We start from the raw sequence: 24,652 nt of genomic DNA, 5'->3' as shown, positions 1-24,652 counted from the left end.
TAACTGCTGTCGCTTTAAAGTTTGTTTTGCCTGATACAAGAATAGCTACTTCTGCTCTCTTTTGGTGTCCATTTGCATGGAATATTTTTTTCTATCCCTTTACCTTAAGTTTGTGTGAGTCCTTATGTGTCAGGTGAGTCTCTTGATGACACTTTGTTGGTGAATCCTTATCCATTCTGCCATTCTGCATCTTTTAAATGAAGCATTTAGGCCATTTACATTCAGCATTAGTATTAAGATGCGACATACTATTCTAATTATCATGTTATTTCTTGCCTGAATATCTAATTTTTTTTCATTGTATTGTTGTTTTATAGGTCCTGTGAAATTTTTGCTTTTGGGAGGTTCTATTTTGGTGTATGTCAAGGATTCGTTTCAAGATTTAGAGCTCTTTTTAGCAGTTCTTATAGTGCTGGCTTGGTAGTGGCAAATTTTCTCAGCATTTGTTTGTCTGAAAAAGACTATCTTTCCTTCATTTACAAAATTCAGTTTTTCTGGATACAGAATTCTTGGCTAATAATTGTTTTGTTTAAGGAAGCTAAAAATAGAACCCCAATGCCTTCTAGCCTGTAGAGTTTCTGCTGTGAAATCTGCTGTTAATCAGACAGGGTTTTCTTTGTAGGTTATCTGATGCTTTTGCCTCACAGCTCTTAAGATTCTTTCCTTTGTCTTGACTGTAAATAACCTGATGACCATGTGCTTAGGTGATGGTCTCTTTGTGATGAATTTCCCAGGTGTTCTTTGAGCTTTTTGTATTTGGATGTGTAGATCGCCAGTAAGGCTGGGGAAGTTTTCCTGGATGATTCCTTCAAATATGTTTTCCACACCTTCAGATTTCTCTTCTTCCTCAGGAACACCAATTATTCTTAGTTTTGGTCATTTAGCATAATCTGAAACTTCTTTGTTCTTTAAAAAAATTTTTTTGTCTTTGTCAGATTGAGTTAATTCAAAAGCCCGGTCTTTGAGCTCTGAAATTCTTTCTTCTGCTTGTTCTATTCTATTGCTGAGACTTTCCAGTGCATTTTACATTTCTCTAAGTGTGTCCTTGATTTCCAGAAGTTGTGACTGTTTTTTATTTACGCTATCTGTTTCACTGGAGATTTTTCCATTCATATCCTATATCATATTTTTTTTCTTTAAGTTGGACTTCACCTTTCTCTGGTGCCTCCTTGATTGGCTTAATAGTCAACCTTCTGTTTTTTTTTTTTTTTCTGGCAATTCAGAGGTTCCTTCTTGGTTTAGATCCATTGCTGGTGAGCTAGTGTGATCTTTTGGGGGTGTTAAAGAACCTGTTTTGTTGTGTTACCAGAACTGTTTTTCTGGTTCCTTCTCATTTGAGTAGACTATGTCAGAGTGAAGATTTGGGACTCAAGGGCTGCAGCTCAGTTTCTTTTTCCCATGGGGTGCTCCCTTGATGTGGTGCTCTCCTCTTTCCCCTAGGGGTGGGCTTCCTGAGAACTGAACTGCAGTGATTGTTGTTTCTTTTTTGGATCTAACCACCCAGAAGAGCTACTGTGCTCCGAGCTGGTACTGGGGAGTATTGGCAAAGAGTCCTGTGATGTGATCCATCTTCAGGTCTCCTAGTCATGGATACTAGCTTCTGCTCCCATGGAGGTAGCAGGGAAGTGAAGTGGACCCTGTGAGGATTCTTGGTTGTATTTTTGTTACGTGTGCTGGTTTTGGGTTGGTTGGCCTCCAGCCAGGAGGTGATGCTTTCAAGAGTGCATCAGCTGTGGTAGTAGAGGAAGGAACAAGTGGTGGGTGGGGCCATAGAGCTCCCAAGAGATTATGTCCTTTGTCTTTGATGACCAGAGTGGGTAGGGAAGACTTTCAGGTGGGAGCAGGTTTAGGCATTTCTGAGCTCAGACTCTCCTTGGGCAGGGCTTGCTGTGGCTGCTGTGAGGGATGGGGGTGTGGTTTTCAGGCCAATGGAATTATGTTTCCCAGGGGATGATGGCTGCCTCTGTTGAGTCGCCCAGGTTATCACTGAAGTGGGGGAAAGCTGGCAGCCACAGGCCTCACCCAGCTCCCATGCAGCCCATAGCCCAAAAGGCCGGTGTCACTCCCACTGTGCCCTGCCAATAGCATTGAATTTATTTCCAGGCAGCCTGCGAGCATGGCTGAGAACTTACTCAAGGCTACAAGCCTCCCAGCTGAGAAAGCAAGCCAACTCACAGTTCCTCAGCTGTCTCACAGAGCCTGCAATAGCCATCCACCTCCTTCAAAGGGTCTGTGGATTCTCTTGGGTTTCCTGGTATGTCCTTCAGTAGTTCTTGGAGCAAAAGTTCATGAAGTGGGTCTCCATATGCTGCTCTGTCCATCTGAGTGGGAGCTGCAATTTAGTCCTACCTCCTATCAGCCATTTTTTCCGGTATCCCATTTCTATTTTTTTTGAAGTTGAAAATGTATTAGCCTTGAAGCTAATAGGAGTTTTTAGTTTACTTGAATATACAAATTGAAAAATGCAATTGATACCCTAAAGTGAAAATTTTAAAATTGGAGAATGAAAACATATTATTAAACTGACTTGGGTTTTGGTTGAAAGTGTCTCCTTGCTTTTTCAGCCCTGAAAGACAGTCAGTTTGTATCTCCAGACCTGTTCTTTCATGTCAGTGTTCCATATTTTCAATTTAATACTAGATATTTTCATTTCAACATTCTGCCTTATTTTCAAATTCAGTGTGACTACAACTGAACTTAACATATCCCTCCAAATGGTCCTGCAGCTCAAGTCTTGGATTTCCTCAATATCGTCAACATAATTTTGTTTGTTTGGGATTGAAAACATGGGGCAAAGTTGTTCAAAATTGTTAAGTCATTTGTGAAAATACTATGTAAATTATCAAGGTCTGTACAGATGCAAACTGTTAATATTTTTGTATCAGTCCCTCTTGCATCTTCTATATAAAATCATGCTAATCTAATTTTCAATGTTTGCAGTATTTCTTCCTCTCTTTTCATCTCCATAATCTTAATTTAAACCTTTATTATCCCATGGTCTATATTCTGTAATAGTTTCGTTTACTTATTCGTTCATTTATTTCAAGCTGTGTATTGAGCAACTTCTCAATGTGCCAGGTAATATGCATAGTGGTTATGGTAGTAAATAAGACAGAAAGAGCTTCTGCCTCCATGAAGTTTGCAGTTTAATCGCAAAGGCAGACAAAGAAGAAAAAAGTAAGTTTAAACCTGTTGGCTAGAGTGAAAGAGTAGAGTCATATATTTGCATGGATTGGGTGAACATAACCTAATCTTGGATGTCAGGAAACCTAGTTGATCTCTTCTCTGCCTGCAATGATGACACCAGTTTTCCTCAGACAACATTTTATTTATTTATTTATTGATGTATGTATTATTTAATAATTATTTTTTTGAGATGGAGTCTCGCTGTATTGCCCAGGCTGGAGTGCAATGGCACGATATTGGCCCACTGCAACCTCTGACTCTCAGGTTCACGCAAGTCTCTTGCCTCAGCTTCCCAAGTAGCTGGGACTACAGGTGCACGCCACCATGGCTGGCTAATTTTTTGTATTTTAGTAGAGACAGGGTTGCACCGTGTTGCCCAGGCTGGTCACGAACTCCTGAGCTCAGGCAATACACCCGCTTCGGCCTCCAAAAGTTCTAGGATTACAGGCATGAACCACTGCACCTGGCCCTCAAACAATGTTTTTACCATATCATTCATATTAAAAATTGACTAAGTCTCCACCCGTAATTCAATCTGAATACCTCTTGCAAGCCTCCATAATCTCTCCTCATCCTACTCATTGATATATGTTACTTTGGTCACTGAATTCTGGTCAGAATTTCTTGCTGTTCAATAAATATGTTATACTTTCCCCAGTAAAAATTTCACTTTAGCAAGTTGGCCAAAAATAATTTATTTCAAAGAGAAAATCAGTAATAGGTTAAGATAGCAGTTTCTTTGTCCAAATATCATAGATATTTTAATGGTACATAATTATCATAATTTTGCTTCTTTCATCTTTGCCTGCCTTTGCCATTAAACTGTAAACTTTATTGAGGCAGAAGCCTTTTCTGTCTTATTTATCACTGTAACCACCGTGCGTATTGCCTGGCACATTGAGACGTTGCTCAATGCGTAGCTTGAAATAAATGAATGAATAAATAAATGAAACTATTACTGAATACAGACCATGAGATAATAAAAATGCCTCCATTTAGGACATTATCAGCTTTGTCTTTTACCTGAACACAGTTTTTTCCCATTTTTTTAATGCTTCTACCAAGTTTATTTGTGTAGTTTATCCTGCCTTCTTTGTTACCCCAAAGTTATTTTCTACTGAAGAGTAATAATCGGAGTGAGATGACCAGCCAGAGGAGTCAGGAGATGCCTGTTGCAGGGCAACAGAGTCACACATATTTGGCTTCTTTATGGAGCTCATGGGCAAACATAATTTGGATGGGTCTCCATGTACAACACTGTTTTAGTTGTAATGATATATTCTGGAGAACAATACGATTTTGGTAACTTAGAGAACTACCTTTTAAGGCTCCCTGGCATTTTTGTTTTGTTTTTTTTTTCCCCATTTTTAGAAGTCCTGCCCAAAATGAATTTTGAGTGCTTGGGGCTTGGATTGCCAGCCGTATTACAGTACTATCTCTGTATACTGTTATGACTCAAAATTTGTCTTTGATTTGTGAATTTTTGGATATTCCAACTGGTACTTCCAACACTACTTTCTCAGGTCTGCAGTTTCTCTTTTTATTATCCTGCAACAGGTTGTGTGAGTGTATATGTGTGTGTGTGTGTGTTGTTATGAAAATTTTACTTTAACATGTTGGCCAAAAATAATTTACTGTACTGAGAAAGTCACTAACAGGTCAAGAAAGCATTGTTTTTGTCCAAATGTCATGGATACCTTCAATGGAACATAATTGTTATAATTTTATTGTTGCTGTAGTTTGACATTGAAATAGAAACATCCTAGTTATGGCACCTACTAATAAAGTATATTAAATTTTTCAATCAAAACTGGCCTTAAAATGAACACTTTCTATACCTGATATACACATATACATACATAAACACACAATACATGGATTAACTCACACAGATACACATATTTACTCACACAGATTTACTCACACAGATATACATATTTACATTCAATGTGTTTACATATCTGTATATATATTAAAATATTTAAGCATGAGGAAATTTGGATTGGCCATTCAGGAAGATGGAAAAACATGGTTTTCGTATTGAACAAAAGCTTCCATATGGATTCAGTCATGTTTAAAGAGCTAAAAAACTGACTTAGTTAAAAAAAAAATCACAACTTGCCATGGCCTTTATTCTTAATTTAGAACAAGTGCTTTTGACATATTTGAAGACATTTGACTTAAAAATAGCCAAGTTGAAAGTATTTAAGAGTGACACATGAGTGCCATTCTCCGCTGCACTCTCTATGTGTTGCAGGCATCCATTTCTTTGACTTCAAAGAGAGTTCTTCAGAACGAAACCACTACACAGAGGAACAATCTGTTCTTCTTCCGCTTTCAATATATTTGAAACTCAGCATTAATATCTGTGTGCAGTTGAACTCAGTGAAGTCTTGGGTCTGTCAAAACAACCAGCATTCTAATACATGCCAATGGAGTTCCTTTGCAAAGCTTCTGGTTCCCAAATGGGAATTCTGCCTTGGCTGTGTGGAGGTGCTATGAGCAAGAGCAGACCAAGGCCTGAATGTTTGAAATTATGCATGCTTTTTGTTGACATAAGTGCATCCACATGTGGATCAATCCTACATGATACATGCCTAAAATCAGGAGGAAAACAATATTCAAGGACGGGGTCAGTTCAGATTTAGGACAATCCTGTCTCCTTCAGGTAGTTACATGCACGGACCTGTACAAGAAAAATTCATGCTCAAGAACAATTGTCTGTGGCACAACATGGTCCCAATGCATCAAAGAAGACTTCAACTCTGACCACTCCACTGTATTACCAAAGCAGGAAAGAGGGCAAAGACATTTTAGTAAGATCTGTGCCAAGCTAAAAAGCAAATGGTGTGAGGCTTTGGAGAGGCAGAGTGGTATGTGGAGTGCAAGCTTTGACAATAGAGACACTGGGGTTTGCACCCTGAAAATATTCTTTACCATATGGTCTCAGGTTAAGTCATTACAACTTACAGAACTTCTATTTTTTCATCTGCAAAATGAGGAGAATTGCTGAGCAGTTTGTACAGTAGGTCATTTACGGGTCAACGTGGAATAAAATAGACATTTCTATCTTCACCCACTGTAGACATTTGCTGAATGAAAAGTCAAAGTTGTTACTCACCTGGAAAGTTCCCATCTGTCTTTCTCATATAGGGAATGGTACAAACTACTCCTGTGACAGGCAGAAATTTGAAGGGCCCTCTTTTCTTTTTTTATTATCCTTTAAGTTCTAGGGTACATGTGCACAATGTGCAGGTTTGATACATAGGTATACATGTGCCGTGTTGGTTTGCTGCACCTATCAACTCATCATTTACATTAGGTATTTCTCCTGATGCTATCCCTCCTCCAGCCCCTCACTCCCTGAGAGGCCCTGGTGTGTGATGTTCCCCGCCTTAAAGGGCCCTCTTTTAAAGGAAAAAGACAAAATCCAGTTCTATATGAAGCAGGGTAGACTGAGGGTCTAAACACCGATTCTGATCTCAGATCTTGCACCAAAACATTGTGTGACAATGAGGAGCCTCAATTTTCTCATCAGAAAGTAGGGATTGAACCAGGGTGACTTGTATGATCTTCCAGCCACAGAATCCTTTAATTATAAGGACTGTGTTCACCTCTCCCTATAGCAGTTGGCCTGCCTGGACCAGATGAGTACGCAGAGCTTGCTGCATTCAAGAGTTCAGGCAGGCCACCTGCGTGGCTCGCCACCAACTTCTGGGTAGACATGCACCTTGGAATCAACCAGGTAGGAACCAGAGCCCTGTCATAAAGACAATTGAAGACAACACTGCTGTCACCCCATATATGAGCTGAGAGTGAAAGTTCATTTATTGCAAGGCAGACTCCAACTGAGCTGCCGAAAATAAACACATTGTGGGAGTGATGTGGCAGGATGAGCTCCTTCAGAAAACTACCCAGGAAAAGAAAACCTTCTTGGGATTGTAGTCATATAAGAATTAAGAAGGAAATGCAAAAACAGTATTCTAGAGCATTCAAAGGTTTTATATTACTTTCCCCTTGCAACCTAAAACATACACAAACACACACACACATATATATGTATCCTCAGTAAAATAATACTGTGGAAGAGTTAAACTCTCTCTCTAGAGAGAGAGTTTGTATCTATCTATCTATATATATCCTCAGTAAAATAATATTGTGGAAGAGTTAAACTGTATGGGCTGCCTCCTGGAAAGCAATATTGTCACTTGCTAAATGTCACTAAGGGATTGCCTATGAATTCACTATGTCACCATAGAATAAGAAAAGTGGGGCTCTATGGGCAGTGCCTGAAAATGAGACTAAGAGGGTGACCTAGATTGGGTTCTCCAGAAGTGATCTTTGAGATTAGTATTAGTGGCAAATGATTTATTAGGGAAGTTTCCCAAGAGAAATTTATAAGAAGGCTGAAGAAGCAGGGCAGGGATGGGGATGAAGCTAATGAGTTTTTGAAGATAGTGTCAGCCCGATTCTGCAAGAGTACTCTGGTGTGTGGGTTAAGCCTTAGTGTGTCCCCATTGGAGGCCAAGGAGCTGGGCTTTCCTCCTTGAGATGAGAATTCACCATCGTGGCTTTCCATGATGGCTGCAGGCAAGTGGTCTTCAGGGACCCCTGAGGGCAGTTGTCCTAAGATGAGTGTCAGGTGCTGGCCATTGGAAGAAAATAGGCAGCAAAGTACAGAAATGGCAAAAGGGATACAAGGAGGTCTAGGAGAAGCACTGGGTGTCTTTAGCAGGCTACTCCTCTTGTTGATTGCTCAGGTGCACTGCATGAAGTTCATTCCATCCAGCTGTGGCTACCTCAATATGGTAGCTGGAGGGTTAGTGAGATAAGCTATAATCATTCCTGCCCCCAAGGTTGGTCCCAATGCTAAAACTGTTATCTATCATTTCCACTGCACATGCAAGATTCCTTTCACCCTCTATTGGCTCAGGAGTCTTGCCTTCTAATGTGACACAGTGACACAGATCTTCATACTGTGACCTAGACCCTCTTTCCTGAAGGCTATAGCTTGTGATTTCTATGCACTTTTCAGGCTGCAGCTACAATTGTGCATTCATAGTGAAAACAACATGGGAGCATCAGAGATGTCCTAGTGGATTTCTGGAGGCATAGTGTTTGAATGGCATGCGGTGAACCATTGTTCACTTCCAGGATTAATATGCACAAAATGTAGAATACAACAATTCTAAAGTCGCAGTTATTTGTTTATTTATTAAATATATTTTTTATTGTAATGAACGTTGAAACCCAGAAAAATAAGTATGTCAGTTTTACTGAGTAGCACATCCCTTGGCACATATCAGATATTTAATAACCATTTTTATGACTAAATAAATAAATAAACACATTGTAGGTGCTCCATAAATACATGTAAAAATGAATACAATAAAGTAATTTAAAAAACACAGTCCATATATTTAAGTTATCAAAGACAACCAACGAAGCCCAGTTTTCCAAGAAGAAAAAAAATGCAGAAATAGTCCTTTTTTCCTTCATAGTTAAAGGAATAGATAATTAAAAGTTTTTCTTGTTTAGGAAGCCAAAATTCTTCCCCCTGAGGAAATAAGGCTTGTACAAGCCATTATCTGATGACAATGTACAGTGAATTAAATGGTTGAAGCATTGCATAATTCACTAGGAGGACAGTGCTCTATTGGGCAGCTGTTTCTCGGTCCTCACACTTGCTGCTTCCAGACAAGGTTATAACAGGATGTGTCCAGGGGCTGGGTTTAATGGTGAGTCTGCTGATTACAAAATGATGTTATGTAACACTTTCCGTTGCTTTTCATTCATTCATTCATTCATTCATTCATTCATTCACTCATTCATTCAACAAATACAGTCTGTGTTGAGTACTTAATAGTCTGTGCTAGCTTTAGTTCTTGGAACTAGAAAAACAGTAGTGAATGGAAAATCTCCTTGCTCCTTGGGGTTACATACTAGAAAGAAAGAGCAATCCTAAATGACTAAATTACAGAAAGAGAGAGAGAGAGAGAGATGGATGTCAGAAGGTGACTAGTGCTAGGGAGAAAAAAACTAAAACCAAGGGAGGAGATAGGAATTGCCAGGCGATGAAGTGGGTGTAGTGCAATTGTAAATAGTAAAAAGTGTTAGTAGAGAAAGTCTCAATTGGAGGATTACATTTGAGCAAAAACCCTAAGAAGCTGAAGGAGAGAAACGTGCTTATCTGGGAGACTAATGTTCCAAGAAGAGAGATCAGTAGGTGTAGAAAGCCAGGGAGCACCAAAGAGGCCAGTAAGGCTGGGGAACAGGGGGTGAGGAGAAGTGCAGTGAGGATGCTACTGGCTCAGTAAATGCAGGTCCTTGAAAGCCACTGGTAGATTTGGATGTTTGCGCCCAGTGAGATGGTAGTGCTGGGAGATAAATGACATGACCTGATCATGTTTTACCAGGATCCCTCTTGCTGCTGAGTAGAATATGCTGGGATGGAGCATGGGGAACAGGGGGTGAGGGGAAGTGCAATGAGGATGCTACTGGCTCAGTAAATGCAGGTCCTTGAAAGCCACTAGTAGATTTGGATGTTTGCGCCCAGTGAGATGGTAGTGCTGGGAGATAAATGACATGACCTGATCATGTTTTACCAGAATCCCTCTTGCTGCTGAGTAGAATATGCTGGGATAGAGCATGAGGATGAGGAAAAGAACCAGGCACGTGATACTGGTGGTTTGGAAGTAGTGAGCAATGGTTGAAGCTGAATGTATTTTGAACCAGAGTTGACATAATATGTTAGAAGATTGAACACTTGGTTTGAGGAAAAGCTGAGTAAAGGATAACTCCAAGGTTTTTGGCTTAAGCAGTCAGAAGAATGAAGTAACCATTAACTGAGATTTATTATTATGGAGGAGTGGAGTTTTGGAACTTATTGGAAACTGGAATAAAGGTGACTCTTGCTATGTTTTAGCAAAGAGACTGGTGGCATTTTACCCCTGCCCTAGAGATTTGTGGAACTTTAAACTTGAGAGAAATGATTTAGGGTATCTGGCAGAAGAAATTTCTAAGCAACAAAACATCCAAGAGGTGACTAGGGTGCTGTTAAAAGTATTCAGTTTTAAAAGAGAAGCAGAGCATAAAAGTTCAGAAAATTTGCAGCCTGACAATGAGATAGAAAAGAAAAACCCATTTTCTGAGGAGAAGTTCGAGCTAGTTGCAGAAATTTGCATAAGTTACAAGAAGCCAAATGTTAATCACCAAGACAGTGGGGGGAATGTCTCCAGGGCATGTCAGAGACCTTTGAGACAGCCCTTATCATCACAGGCCCAGAGGCTTGGAAGAAAAAAAGGTTTCATGGGCTGGGCCCAGGGTGCCCCTGCTGTGTGCAGCCTAGGGACTTTGTGCCCTGTGTCCCAGCCATTCTAGCCATGGCCAAAAGGGGCCAAGGTACAGCTCAGGCTGTGACTTTAGAGGGTGCAAGCCCCAAGCCTTGGCAACTTCCACGTGGTGTTGAGCCTGCAGGTGCACAGAAGTCAAGAATTGAGGTTTGGGAACCTCTGCCTAGATTTCAGAGGGTGTATAGAAATGGTTGGATGTCCATGCAGAAGTTTACTGCAGGGGCGGGGCCCTCATGAAAAATCTCTGCTATGGCAGTGCCAAAGGGAAATGTGGAGTTAAAGCCCCCACACAGAGTCCCCACTGGGGCACTGCCTAATGAAGCCATGAAAAGAGGGCCACAGTCATCCAGATCCCAGAATGATAGATCCACCTGCAGCTTGCCCATGCACCTGAAAAAGTCACAGACACTCAATGCCAGCCTGTGAAAGCAGCTGGGGAGAAGCTGTACACTGCAAAGCCGCAGTGGTGGAGCTGCCCAAGATCATGGGAACACACCTCTTGCATCAGCATGACCTGGATCTGAGACATGGAGTCAAAGGAGATAATTTTGGAGCTTTAATTTAATTACTCTGCTAGTTAATTAATTTAAGCTTTAATTTGACTACTCTGCTAGATTTTGGACTTTCACTGTCTCTGTAGCCCGTTTGTTTTGGCCAATTCCTTTCATTTGGAATGGATGTATTTATCCAATGCCTGTACCCCCATTGTATCTAGGAAGTAACTAACTTGCTTTTAATTTTACTGGCTCATAGGTGGAAGGGGTGTGCCTTGTCTCAGATCAGACTTTGGGCTGTGGACTTTTGAGTTAATGCTGAAATTAGTTAAGACTTTGGTGGACTGTTGGGAAGACGTGATTGGTTTTGAAATGTGAGGACTTGAGATTTGGGAGGGGCTATGGGCAGAATGAAATGATTTGGCTCTGAGTCCCCACCCAAATCTCATTTTGAATTGTAGCTCCCATTATTCCCACGTGTTGTGGGAGGGACCTGGTGGGAGATAATTGAATCATGGAGGTGGTTTTCCCCATACTGTTCTCATGGTAGTGAATAAGTCTCACGAGATCTGATGGTTTTGTGAGAGGAAATCCTTTTCACTTGATTCTCATTCTCTCTCTTGACATGCCTTTTGCCTCCGCCATGATTGTGAGCCCTCCCCAGTCCATTAAACTTCTTTTTCTTAATAAATTACGCAGTCTCAAGGATGTCTTTATCAGCAGCATGAAAATGGACTAATACAACACTACTTCACCATCAAGAACGTTGATATTCATTTATTTTTCACTGTTTTCCTCTGTATGCTTGCATGTGCATTACCCTGGACCACATTAGCATCATAGCTTCTGAATCCCCTCAACTATATTTGCTTTTACCTTCACTCTCAATCAGTTTACTAGCTCCATAGTGCAGACTAAACTTTAGGATTCTTTGCAACTTTGCCCATCATTTCTGAAGTGCTAAACTCCAACATCATGTCCTCACTACCTTCAATCCTTTACTATTCTTCTTTCTGACCATATCAGTAACTACAGGGACTACTCTTCTTTCAGCCTGCTGTTCCATATTGACTTCATGTTAATGCTTATTCAGGCTGGATTCTGTGGCATTTTTTTCTGTAACTCTGTCTTCAGTGTCCCCAACTCTTTTCACTTACTGTCCTGCGATTGAGAAAAACTTCCAGTCAACCTGTACTCACTGTTTTTGACTTGGTGTTGGGGAATGGGTAATTCTATAGAATTCCCAGGAATCCCTAAGGTCACTCTCAGGCTCAATAATTTACTGGAAGGACTTGCGGACTTGCAGGACTCAGAAAACTCACTAACTCATGGCTGTGGTTTCTTACAGTGAAAGGATACGCATTAAAATAAGCTAAGAGAAAAGGTGCATGAGGCAACATCCAGGAGAAACCAGGCATGAGCTTGCAGATGTCCTTCACAGTGGAGTTGCATGGTTGTGCTTAATTCTTCCAAGGATGTGTAGCAACATATGTGATGTGTTGCCAACTAGATAAGCTCATCTGAATCATGGTATCCAGGGTTATTTTTGGAGATTTATCACAAAGTCATGCAATGACTGTCTGACTGACCTCAGCTACTTCTACTCCAGCACCTCAGAGCAAAACATGTCATTCATATGCAACCATTAGAAAAATCATTCAACACAGATCATATTGTCAGCATAAACCTTATGATCAAACTAGTGCTGCATGGCCCAAGGCCTCAGGCATACAAAAGATTCTTATCAGGCAGAAACTTTCAAAGGCTCAGAGCTCGTCTTCCAGGGCCAGTCCTGAAGACAGGATTTTCTTGGAAATGTTCAGTTTGAGCAACCCAGACCTGCTGAGTGAACACTTTCCTGCACGCCTGTGAGTTAGCATTCATCTCATACATGATCCTGATCTTTTTTGGTTAGGGGGATGTGGGGACGGTTAATGGGTACAAAAAATAGAATGAATGAATAAAGCCTAGTATTTGATAGCACAACAGGTTGACTATAGTCAATAATAATGTAGGTGTACATTTTAAAATAACTAAAAGAATATAACTGAATTGTTTGTAACACAAACGATAAATGTTTGAGGATATAGATACCCCATCTTCCATGATACGATTATTATGCATTGCATGCCTGTATCAAAACATCTCATATATCCTATAAATATATACACCTACTGTACCCACAAAAATTTAAAATTAAAAAAATGTAATAATAATTGCTATAGCTTTTAAAAATATATTGTCTATAATATAATAGAAATAATTGATCATTCCAACTTCATATTCTGCTTCAGTGCCAATAAATGCTTGTTAAAGCCTGGAGTCAAACAGTAGGAAAGTGATAACAATTTCAACTATTGTGAACGATGCAGCAATATGGTTTAATAGCCCTGGTAAATGCTGAATGGCTCTTTGCTATACAGGACAACAAACTTCATTCTAGCACAAATTGAGAGTTTAGGTTTAGTATTCAATGACACAAAACAACTAAGTGGCTATTTATAAAGGAAAAAGAGATTTGGATTTAAAAAATTTGATGTTTATTATCACTGAAAATTAATCATCTTTGGGAGAAAATTAGTTTTGAAATTATAATAAAAGTTACAACTCCCCCTTACTGTTGGGGAAGTAGATAATAGCTAGTCAAATAGGAATTTCATATATTAAAAAGGCAGTATTGCCTAGGTTTAAGAGCATGCACCCTGCAGTCAGACTGTCTGCTTTTTTAAAAATTAATTTTTTATTTTAAATAGTTTAAGTGTACAGAAACATTGTGAAGATAGTACACATAATTTCCATATAACATACACTCAGTTTCCCTTATTGTTTATCTCCTACATTAGTTTGGTACATTTGTCACAATTAATGAACTAATATGAGTGCATTATTATTAATTAAATTCCACATTTTATTTTGATTCCCTTAGTCTTTCCCTGTTATCCTTTCTCTGTCTCTGAATTTCATACAAGATATCACATTAAATTTTGTCCTCATGTCTGCTCAGTCTTCTCTTGGCTAGGATAGTTTCTTAGAGTTTTCTTATTTTTTATTACCTTGACAGTTTTGAGTACTGATCAGATATTTTGTAAAATGTCCCTCAATTTGGGTTTATATTATGTTTTTCTCACAATTAAACAGAGGTTATGGGTATTTGAGAGGAAGATCACAGAGGTAAAATGCCATTCTCATCACATCATGTCAGGGTAAGTGCTATCAATGTTACTTATCACTGTTGATGTTAACCTTGATCATGTAGCTGAAGTAGTGTTTGTCGGATTTTGCTGTTGAAAGTTGCTCTACCCCAGCCCTTTTCCAACTGTCTTTTTTGGAAGGAAGTCACTATGAGTTATGCTCTACCTCGATGAGGATAGAGTACATAAAATACTTGGAATTCTTCTGCAAGAGAGATTTGTCTATTCTCTGCATTTATTTACTTACGTAGCCATTTATGTACATCTATATGGACTCATGAATATTTATTTTATACTTGGGTTATAACCCAATACTACTGTTTTTTATTTTGCACAAACTGTTCCAGCTTTGGCCATTGGGAGCTTTTTACTCAGCTCCTGTGTTTCTTTGACATACATTCGTTATCATGAATTTTTTTGAGTACTTCCTTACTTAATGGCACTACAAGTTGCTCCAGGATCATCTGGTATATTTCCCACCCTAGCCCTGGAATCAACCATTTCTCTGAAGAGTGATGTTTGTTTCTATTGAAGAATAGTATTAGAAACCAAGACCTGGGAACTGGGTCTACTCATTGCTAATGTGATGTTGTTACTTCTTTCACCTGTGAGAGTGAGAAAATATAGGTGTACATACTAATCCATGTATACAGGTTGAGTATCTTATCTGAAGTGCTTGGGACCAGAAATGTTTGAGATTTCAGATTTTTTTGGTTTTAGAATATTTGCATGTACATAACAAGACACCTTGGAGATGAGATCCAAGTCTAAACATAAAATTTATTTATGTTTATATGCACCTTATACAAATGGCCTGAAAGTAATTTAATATATGTGTATTTTTTGAGACAAAGTCTTGCTCTGTCACCCAGGCTGAAGTACAATGGCACAAATCTTGGCTCACTGCAACCTCCATCTCCCGGGTTCAAGTAATTCTCCTGTCTCAGCCTCCTAAGTAGCTGGGATTATAGGTGTGTGCCACTACACCTGGCTAGTATAATATTTTTAATAATTTTTTTATATGAAACAAAGTTTGTGTACATGGAATCATCAGAAAGCAAAAGTGCCACTATGTCAACCACCTTTGTGGATAATCTGTGGTTGTTTGGCATCACCATAATTCCTGACTCTGAATTTAAATGCTACTGATCAATAATCATTTTCTTACACTTATTCATGTAAGTACTTAGTAAAAAATACGACCTGTCCTTTGTATAGTAAAGTCAAACCCGAGAATAGCTGGATCAGCCGTTAAACAACAGCAGCAACAGCAGCAACAGTAAGCTTTCAGTCTCCTCCTCTGATGCTGTGTTTTGATTAAAAGCTTATTGTATGCTATATTTTATATTTTTACGTGGGAAGAAACATCAGAAGCGTTTGAAAGACCGGGAAGTGAATCCCCTAGGGATAAGAGGCATTCTGCTGGATGGCTTTTAAAAATGTTTCTTCCAGAGTCGTCTGCCTCCTTAAGAATAATTTTTGTCTTAGAAGCCTCTCTTTAATTTTATAAACTGACATGATTTCTTGTTCTGTTATAAATGCATGCTGTTTTAGTCCTTCAATAAACCCATCACACATTTTCACGTATTGTCTGCAGGCACTTTTTCTGCAGTGTTAATGACGCCATCTTCATCATCACTATCATCATGATCATCTTGATTCAGAACTTTTTGGCTCCATTGGTCAATGACTGCACAACTACAGCCTCATTACTGATGTGTAAAACCTCAACATCACTGATCATTAGAGAAATGCAAATCAAAATTACAATGGGATAACATGTCACACCAGTAAGAATAGCTATTACTAAAAAGTCAAAAAATAACAGGTGCTGGTGAGGTTGTGGAGAAAAAGGAACATTTATACACTGTTGGTGGGAGTGTAAATTAGTTCAGCCATTGTGGAAAACAGTGTGGCGATTCTTCAAAGACCTAAAAACAGAACTACCATTCAACCCAGCAATCCTATTACTGGGTATATACCCACAAGAATATAATTGTTCTATCATAAAATTACATGCATGCGTATGTTCCTTGCAGCACTATTCACAATAGCAAAGACATAGAATCAACCTAAAAACCCATCAATGGTAGACTGGATAAAGAAAATGTGATACATACACACCATGCAACATTATGCAGCTGTAAACAAGAACGAGACAATTTCCTTTGCAGGAACATGGATGGAGCTGGAGGTCATTAGCCTTAGAAAACTAACTCAGGAACAGAAAACCAAATACACCATGTCCTCATTTATAAGTAGGAGCTAGATGATGAGAACTCATGGGCAAATATAGGGGAACAGACAATGGGGCCTACCAGAGGGTGGAGGGTGGGAAAAGGGAGAGGATGAGAAAAAATAATTATTGGGTACTAGGCTTAGTACCTGGGTGATGAAAAAATCTGTACAACAGACTCCCATGATGTGAGTTTACCTGTATAAACAATCTGCACATGTACCCCTGAACTTAAAATAAGAGTTAATAAAAACTTATTAGATATGCAGTTTGTTCAACTTACTGATGGACTCTGAAAATATATTATTTGCATATGTAAGGATGTCATGCATCATTTTTTTTTCTCACTTGACATGCAAAATTCTTCAAAGTCACCACCTTGTTCATCATTATCACTGAACATACTCACAGGCCAGAAGTTGTGCCAGGCATGCAGCAACTGTGTCTGTGGTCACTGTGTTCCAAGGATTGGCAACAGCATATATATGGCATTTTTCATGCTTTCTCTTGAAAACCTTCCATACCCAAGTGTCTGTTCACTGCTGTTAGCCTGCTGCTCAAGAAAGTGTTTTTATATGTAGTCTTTTTTTATATAATGTGATCTGGTCACATTGGCTGAATTAATGAAGTCATATTTGGGAAAAAGTACATGGCATAGACATTATTTTTTATGGGAATGTCAGCTGGAGGATCAGCCAAATAGTTGTGAAGGAATAACACATTCTTGCCATTTAGTCATTATCCATCCAGCTTCCCTGCAATCAGCAGGAAGTGCTGTAACAAAATGTTTGTGAAGCTAATCAGAAAAGATGTCATTGGTGATCTGATGATGACTTCTTATTAGCATAATAATAGACCGGTAAGAAATTCACTCCTTGAAAACAGAGAGGACGCAAGCTTTTGTCTAAGCAGAGTTTACACTTATGCATGCCTGCTGCATTAGCACATCCCAGCACAGTTATTCTGTCCTTGGCATCCTTAATTCCTGGAGGGGCTGTCTCGTCACCTGTAGCAAGTGTCTTTTTGGACCAATAACGCCCAAGCATTGATGTTTTATCAGCATTAGAGACTTGTTCTGGTGCCAGATTTTCATCAGTGATGACTTTGGCAAACTCATCAATTAATAAATTTCCCTGCTGCTTCATGATTGACAGATGCTTTATCACCACAAATCTTTAACAATTTAATGCCGTGTCTTTTCTGAAATTTCTGCAGCCAGCTTGTTGCATGTATTTTCAATTCCTTCCAAATTTCAGTTCACTATGATAGAACTTTGCTTGTTTCATGATCAGTATACCATTAAGTGGCATGTGTTCACTGCAGTGTTGATGGATCACTCTTTCAATACATGATCAAGATATTAATTTTTAGCTTTATTCAGTTTTTTATTTTTCATTAATTTGTGTTCATTACTATCAGCATAGAGAACTTCAATGGTTCATCTTTCTGTTTCTTCAGTTTGTATATGGTGGTCATTCCAACACCATGTTCTTCTGTAAGATGTTTCACGCTTACACTGGTGTCCAGTTTCTCCAACAGCTTGACTTTGTGTGCTACAGATAAACATAAATGCTTCCTCTTTTTCTTATCAATCTTACCCATAGTTGTATCTGCAGGCTTTGTTGACATTTCAACAATATCTTTATGCCAAAGAGCAAAGAATAAGCAAAAAACAAAAAGTCAAAAACAGAGAGTAACACAGGTAAGTCTTAGCTCCATGTGGGGCATCATGGGAAACCTGTTATTGGCACATCCAGCCTCCATACATGCCATTTTATTACCCTTTGTGGGCGTGTTTGCATGGGGAAATCTGGAAATGTGTGGGAAAGATATATCGCAGCTGAAGGAAGCTGGGAGAGTCTTCTTCCTTTGAGGATGCTGATTAAAAGAAAACTGTGTGTTATGCACCCGAGTTTTGACTGCAATCCGTCTCATGAGGTCAGGTGTGAAATGTTTTCACTTGTGACATCATGTTCTCCAAAATTTTTAGATTTTGGAACATTCTGGATTTTGAATTTTTGAATTAGTAATGATCAACCTATACATACATATCTAAAAATATTTCTATATGTATCCATTTTTATATCAAAGCAAAGCATGGGTTCATATTGATTTTTCCAACTCAAATCTAGTATACCACATGGATCATTCTAGTTTTCCCCTTTTGCTTGTCTGTAACCTTCTGGGCCAAAACTGAGAAGCTTGGCTCCCATTGTCCACTGTCCTTTACTTAATTATTTAATTTCAGCCTACATGCATAATGCTTTCAGAATTGTTAACCCCTATGCCCATGGCAAACAAGTTTATTAATAGAGTACAATGCCCGTGTGAAGTTCCTTTGCCTGTCTTACAGTCTCCACTCATTTCCAAAGTTACTTTGTGTAATACCTTTCTCCCCCAACTCCCTCAGTGAGGTTGTTTTATATATTTGTAATATAGTTATATGATTTTGTAACATCTTGGAATCCCTTGATTTCCTAGATGGTTTTTTAAAAAAACTGCATATGTTGAAATCCATTCTGTGCTATACAGTTCTATGAGTTTTGATAAATACATATTGTCATGTATACCTCAATACAGAATAATACAAAATAGTTTCACTTCCCTAAAAAATTGCCTGTACTTTGCCAATTAAACCCTTCTCTCTCCTCAACAGCCTGATAACCACTGATGTGTTTATCAACTATAATGTTTTGCCTTTTTTATAAGTTTATATAAATGAAATTATGTAGTATGTAATCTTTTCAGACTGGTGTTTTTCACTTAGGGATAGTAATTTGAGATGATTTTGCATAGCTCAATAACTCTTTTTTTTTTTGAGACAGTGTCTCTCTCTGTTGCCCAGGCTGGAGTGCAGTGGCGCGATATCTGCTCACTGCAAGCTCTGCCTCCTGGGTTCATGCCATTCTCCTGCCTCAGCCTCCCAAGTAGCTGGGACTACAGGCGCCCGCCACCACGCCCGGCTAATTTTTTGTATTTTTAGTAGAAACGGGTTTCAGCATGTTAGCCAGGATTGTCTCGATCACCTGACCTTGTGATCCGCCCTCCTCGGCCTCCCAAAGTGCTGGGATTACAGGCGTGAGCCACTGCGCCTGGCCCTAACTCTTTTTTTTTTTTTTTTTTTTTATCACTGGATAGTACTCCATTGCATGAATGTGCCCCAGTTTGCTTATTCATTTGCATATTGAAGGACATCTTGGTTACTTCCAGTTTTGGTGATTATAAACAAAATTGCTATAAATGTTCATGTGCAGGTTTTTATGTGAACGTAAGTTTTCACTTATATCTAGAGTATGATTGCTGGGTTATATGGTAAGACTGTATAGCTTTGTAAGAAACTTTCAAACTGTCTTCCAAAGTGGCTGTACCATTTTTCATTCTCAACAGCAATGCATGTGAGTTCCTGTTGCTACATAACTTTGTCTGCAAATGGTATTGTTAGTTTTTTGAATTTTAGTCATTTTAATAAATGTATAGTGGTAACTTACTTTCTGGTTTTGAATTCCTGAATAGTTGCTAGCTGTGTGTGATTGTTAAAATTACATAGCCTCTCTAAGCCTTATCTTTAAATAGGGATAATAATAATACTGATCTGGATAATTATTGGAGGGTGGTGGTTAATGGTATATGTATAGTACTTGGCATATATTAAGTGCTCAGTAAACCTTGTCTCTCCTGAGACACAGGAAATTACTAAATGAAAACATACAATGGTCTGAAGCTAAATGAAATGAGCTATTCATTTTAAACCCTTCTAAATTCACCCATCCCCCTAAATGTATCAAAATTCTGCTCTTTGTATTTTAGAATAGTTCTCAGAAATTTTGCTATATACAATACTCCTTTTTCTCTGATAGAATTATGATGCTGATATTATATGGCTGTGTCCCCATCCAAATCTCAACTTGAATTGTATCTCCCAGAATTCCCACATGTTGTGGGAGGGACCTAGGGGGAGGTAATGGAATCATGGGGGCTGGTCTTTCCTGTCCTATTCTTGTGATAGTGAATAAGTCTCATGAGATCTAATGGTTTATCAGGGGTTTCTGCTTTTGCTTTTTCCTCTTTTTCTCTTGCTGCCACCATGAAATAAGTACCTTTCACCTCCTGCCATGATTCTGAGGCCTCTGCAGCCATGTGGAACTATAAGTCCAACTAAACTTCTTTTTGTTTCCAGTCTCGGGTATGACTTTATCAGCAGCATGAAAACAGACTAATATCGTAAATTGGTACCAGTAAAGTGGGACGTTGCTGAAAAGATACCTGAAAATGTGGAAGCGACTTTGGAACTGGGTAACAGACAGAGACTGGAACAGTTTGAAGGGCCCAGAAGAAGACAGGAAAATATGGGAAAGTTTGGAACTTCCTAGAGACTTGTTGAAGGTCTTTGCCCAAAATGCTGATAGCGATATGGACAATGAAATCCAGGCTGAGGTGGTCTCAGATGGAGCTGAGGAACTTGTTGGGAACTGGAGCAAAGGTGACTCTTGCTATGTTTTAGCAAAGAAACTGGTGGCATTTTGCCCCTACCCTAGAGATTTGTGGAACTTTGAACTTGAGAGAGATGATTTAGGGTATTTGGTGGAAGAAATTTCTAAGCAGCAAATCATTCAAGAGGTGACTTGGGTACTGTTAAAGGCATTCAGTTTTATACGGGAAGCAGAGCATGCAAGCTTGGAAAATTTGCAGCCTGACTCTGCAATAGAAAAGAAAAACCCATTTTCCGGGGAGACGTTCAAGCCCAAGCTGGCTGCAGAAATAAGCATAAGTATCAAGGAGCCTAATGTTAATCCCCAAGACCATGGGGAAAATGTCTCCGGGCCACTTCAGAGAACTTCATGGCAGCCCCTCCTATCAGAGGCCTGGAGGCCCAGAAGGAAAAAGTGATTTCGTGGGCCAGGCCCAGGGTCCCTGTGCTGTGTGCAGCCTAGGGATTTGGTGTCCTGTGTCCCAGCAGCTCCAGCTGTGGCTGAAAGGGGCCAATATGGAGCTCAGGCTGTGGCTTCAGAAGGTGGAAGACCCAAGCCTGGGCAGCTTCCACGTGGTGCTGAGCCTGCAGGGGCACAGAAGTCAAGAATTGAGGTTTGGGAACCTCCACCTAGATTTCAGATGTATGGAAATACCTGGATGCCCAGACAAAAGTTTGCTGCAGGGACAGGGCCCTTATGGAGAACCTCTGCTAGGGTAGTACAGAAGGGAAATGTGGGGTCAGAGCCCCCACACAGAGTCCCTACTGGGGCACTGCCTAGTGGAGCTGTGAGAAGAGAGCCACCGTCCTCCAAACCTCAGAGTGGTAGATCCATCAACAGCTTGCACCTTGCAACTGGAAAAGCTGCAGACAATCAATGCTGGCCTGTGAAAGCAGTCGGGAGGGAGGCTGTACCCAGCAAAGCCACAGGAGCAGAGATGCATAAGACCATGGGAACCCACCTCTTGCATCAGCGTGACCTGGATGTGAGACCTGGAGTCAAAGGAGATCATCTTGGAGCTTTAAAATTTGACTGCCCCGCTGGATTTCAGAGTTGCATGGGCCCTGTAACCCCTTTGTTTTGGCTAATTTCTCCCATTTGGAACAGCTGTATTAACCCACTACCTATACCCCCATTGTATCTCGGAAGTAACTACTCGCTTTTGATTGTACAGGCTCATAGGCAAAAGGGACTTGCCTTGTCTCAGATGAAACTTAGGACTATGGACTTTTGGGTTAATGCTGAAATGAGTTAAGACTTTGGGGCACTGTTGGGAAAGCATGACTGGTTTTGAAATGTAAGGACAGGAGATTTGGAGGGTGGGGTGGAATGATATGGTTTGGCTGTGATACCACCCAAATCTCAATTCAAGATTGTATCTCCCAGAATTCCCACATGTCGTGGCGGGGGACCCTGGGGGAGGTAATTGAATCATGGGGGCTGGTCTTTCCTGTGCTATTCTTGTGATAGTGAATAAGTCTCATGAGATATGATGGATTTATCAGGGTTTCTGCTTTTGCTTCTTCTTCATTTTCTCTTCCTGCCATCATGTAGAAAGAGCCTTTCACCTTCCACCATGATTCTGAAGCCTCCCCAGCCACATGGAACTGTAAGTCCAATTAAACTTCTTTTTGTTCCCAGTCTTGGGTATGTCTTTATCAGCAGCATGAAAATGGACTATTACAGATGCCTTCCCATATCAACTAACTTTGAGTTTCTAATTGCTGTAATCTGTTTATACCACCTTTCACATCTTTGCCTTTCAAGATTTAAGCCAGCTTTCACTAAACTCAGATAATATGTCATTTTACCCAAATAACTCTTCCTCGATGACTCCAGCTGGTTGAGGTCTCTTCCTGTTCGAAATTCTCTATGAGACCCTGAGGTTTTTAAAGCTATAGGGTGATTCTTAATGGCTTGGTATGTCCCAGAGTACTTTCATAAATATTTGTTTAATTAATGGAATTATTGAATAATGTCATATGAATGTTCTATTTACAATGTTTGTATTTGGAATGTTGTTGTCTTTTAAAAAATTGTTGTAAGAACACAATATGAGATGTACCCTCTTAAATTTTTAAGTACCTAGTATGGTATTGTAAACTATGGGTACGATGCTGTGCAGATCTCTAGAACTTATTAATCTTGCATAATTGCTCCACATCCTTGCCATCACTTGTTATCTTTTGTGTTTTTGATAATATTTATCATAACAAGTCTGAGGTCATGTTCCATGGTTTTTGTTTGCGTTTCCCTGATGATTAGTGACGTTGAACTTATTTTCATATACTTATGACCATCTGTATGTCTGCTTTGGAGAAATGTTTATTTCATTCACAGAATGAAGAATGAAAATTACATGATCAGAAAATTACGTGCAGAAAAAAAATTTGATAAAATTCAACCCTCATAATAAAAACTCCAAAGAAACTAGGTACAGAAGGAATTTACTTCAATAAAACAAAGGCTATATATGAAAACTCACAGCTAGCATTATACTTAACTTTGAAAAGCTAAAGGTTATTTTCTCTAAGATCAGAAAAAAACAAGGATGCTTATTCTTGCCACTTGTTTTCAGCATAGTACAGGAAGTACCAGCCAGAGCAATTAAGTAAGAAAAAGAAATAAAAGGCATCAAAATTGGAGAGGAAGAAGCAAAATGGTCTTTTGTAGATGACATAATCTTCTATGTAGAAAATCCTACAGACTTCACACACACACACACACACACACACACACACAGGAAAACTTACAACTACTAAACAAATTCAGCATAGTTGCAGTATACAAAATCAGCATGCAAAAATCAGTCACATTTCTTTTTTTTTTTTTTTTAGACGGAGTCTCGCTTTGTCGCCCAGGCTGGAGTGCAGTGGCGTTATCTCGGCTCACTGCAAGCTCTGCCTCCTGGGTTCACGCCATTCTCCTGCCTCCACCTCCTGAGTAGCTGGGACTACAGGCACCCGCCACTACGCCCGGCTAATTTTTTTGTATTTTTAGTAGAGACAGGGTTTCACCGTGTTAGCCAGGATGGTCTTGATCTCCTGACCTTGTGATCTGCCCGCCTCGGCCTCCCAAGGTGCTGGGATTACAGGCGTGAGCCACCGCGCCCGGCACATTTCTATACACTAACACTGAACCATCTGAAAACAAAATTAAGAAAATAACCCTATTTCTGGGGGAGGAGCCAAGATGGCCGAATAGGAACAGCTCCGGTCTACAGCTCCCAGCGCGAGCAACGCAGAAGACGGGTGATTTCTGCATTTCCATCTGAGGTACCGTGTTCATCTCACTAGGGAGTGCCAGACAGTGGGCGCAGGTCAGTGGGTGAGCGCACCGTGCGCCAGCCGAAGCAGGGGCGAGGCATTGCCTCACTCGGGAAGCACAAGGGGTCAGGGAGTTCCCCTTCCAGGGGTGACAGACGGTACCTGGAAAATCGGGCCACTCCCACCCGAATACTGTGCTTTTCCGACAGGCTTAGGAAACGGTGCCCCAGGAGAGTATAGCCCGCACCTGGCTCAGAGGGTCCTACGCCCACGGAGTCTCGCTGATTGCTAGCACAGCAGTCTGAGATCAAACAGCAAGTCGGCAGTGAGGCTGGGGGAGGGGCGCCCGCCATTGCCCAGGCTCGCTTAGGTAAACAAAGCAGCCTGGAAGCTTGAACTGGGTGGAGCCCACCACAGCTCAAGGAGGCCTGCCTGCCTCTGTAGGCTCCACCTCTGGG

At 40.1% G+C, this 24,652-nt stretch overlaps 1 protein-coding gene across 9 annotated transcripts in view; it reads left to right on the top strand.

Annotated features, from left to right (window-relative positions):
• The window catches only part of N6AMT1 (N-6 adenine-specific DNA methyltransferase 1), a 319,675-nt gene that overhangs the window by 271,877 nt on the left and 23,146 nt on the right, over positions 1 to 24,652 (top strand). For 2 of the 9 annotated variants that reach the window (XR_010125294.1, XR_010125290.1), the window contains 2 exons: positions 14,171 to 14,235; positions 15,821 to 16,726. The exons of 3 other annotated variants lie outside the window; for them this stretch is intronic. The gene's annotated coding sequence lies outside the window, so the exon portion shown is untranslated. Of the gene's footprint in view, positions 1 to 14,170; positions 14,236 to 15,820; positions 16,727 to 20,636; positions 23,310 to 24,652 lie in introns of those variants that run through there. 4 more of the 9 variants (XR_010125291.1, XR_010125288.1, XR_010125293.1 and 1 more) reach the window with 4 other exon arrangements.

The sequence above is a fragment of the Pongo pygmaeus genome, chromosome 22 (genome assembly GCF_028885625.2).
Source record: "Pongo pygmaeus isolate AG05252 chromosome 22, NHGRI_mPonPyg2-v2.0_pri, whole genome shotgun sequence".
NCBI classification, from domain to species: Eukaryota; Metazoa; Chordata; class Mammalia; order Primates; family Hominidae; genus Pongo; species Pongo pygmaeus.
The sequence above is the reverse complement of the archived record's forward strand: the minus strand, read 5'-3'. Positions and strand labels throughout refer to the sequence as shown.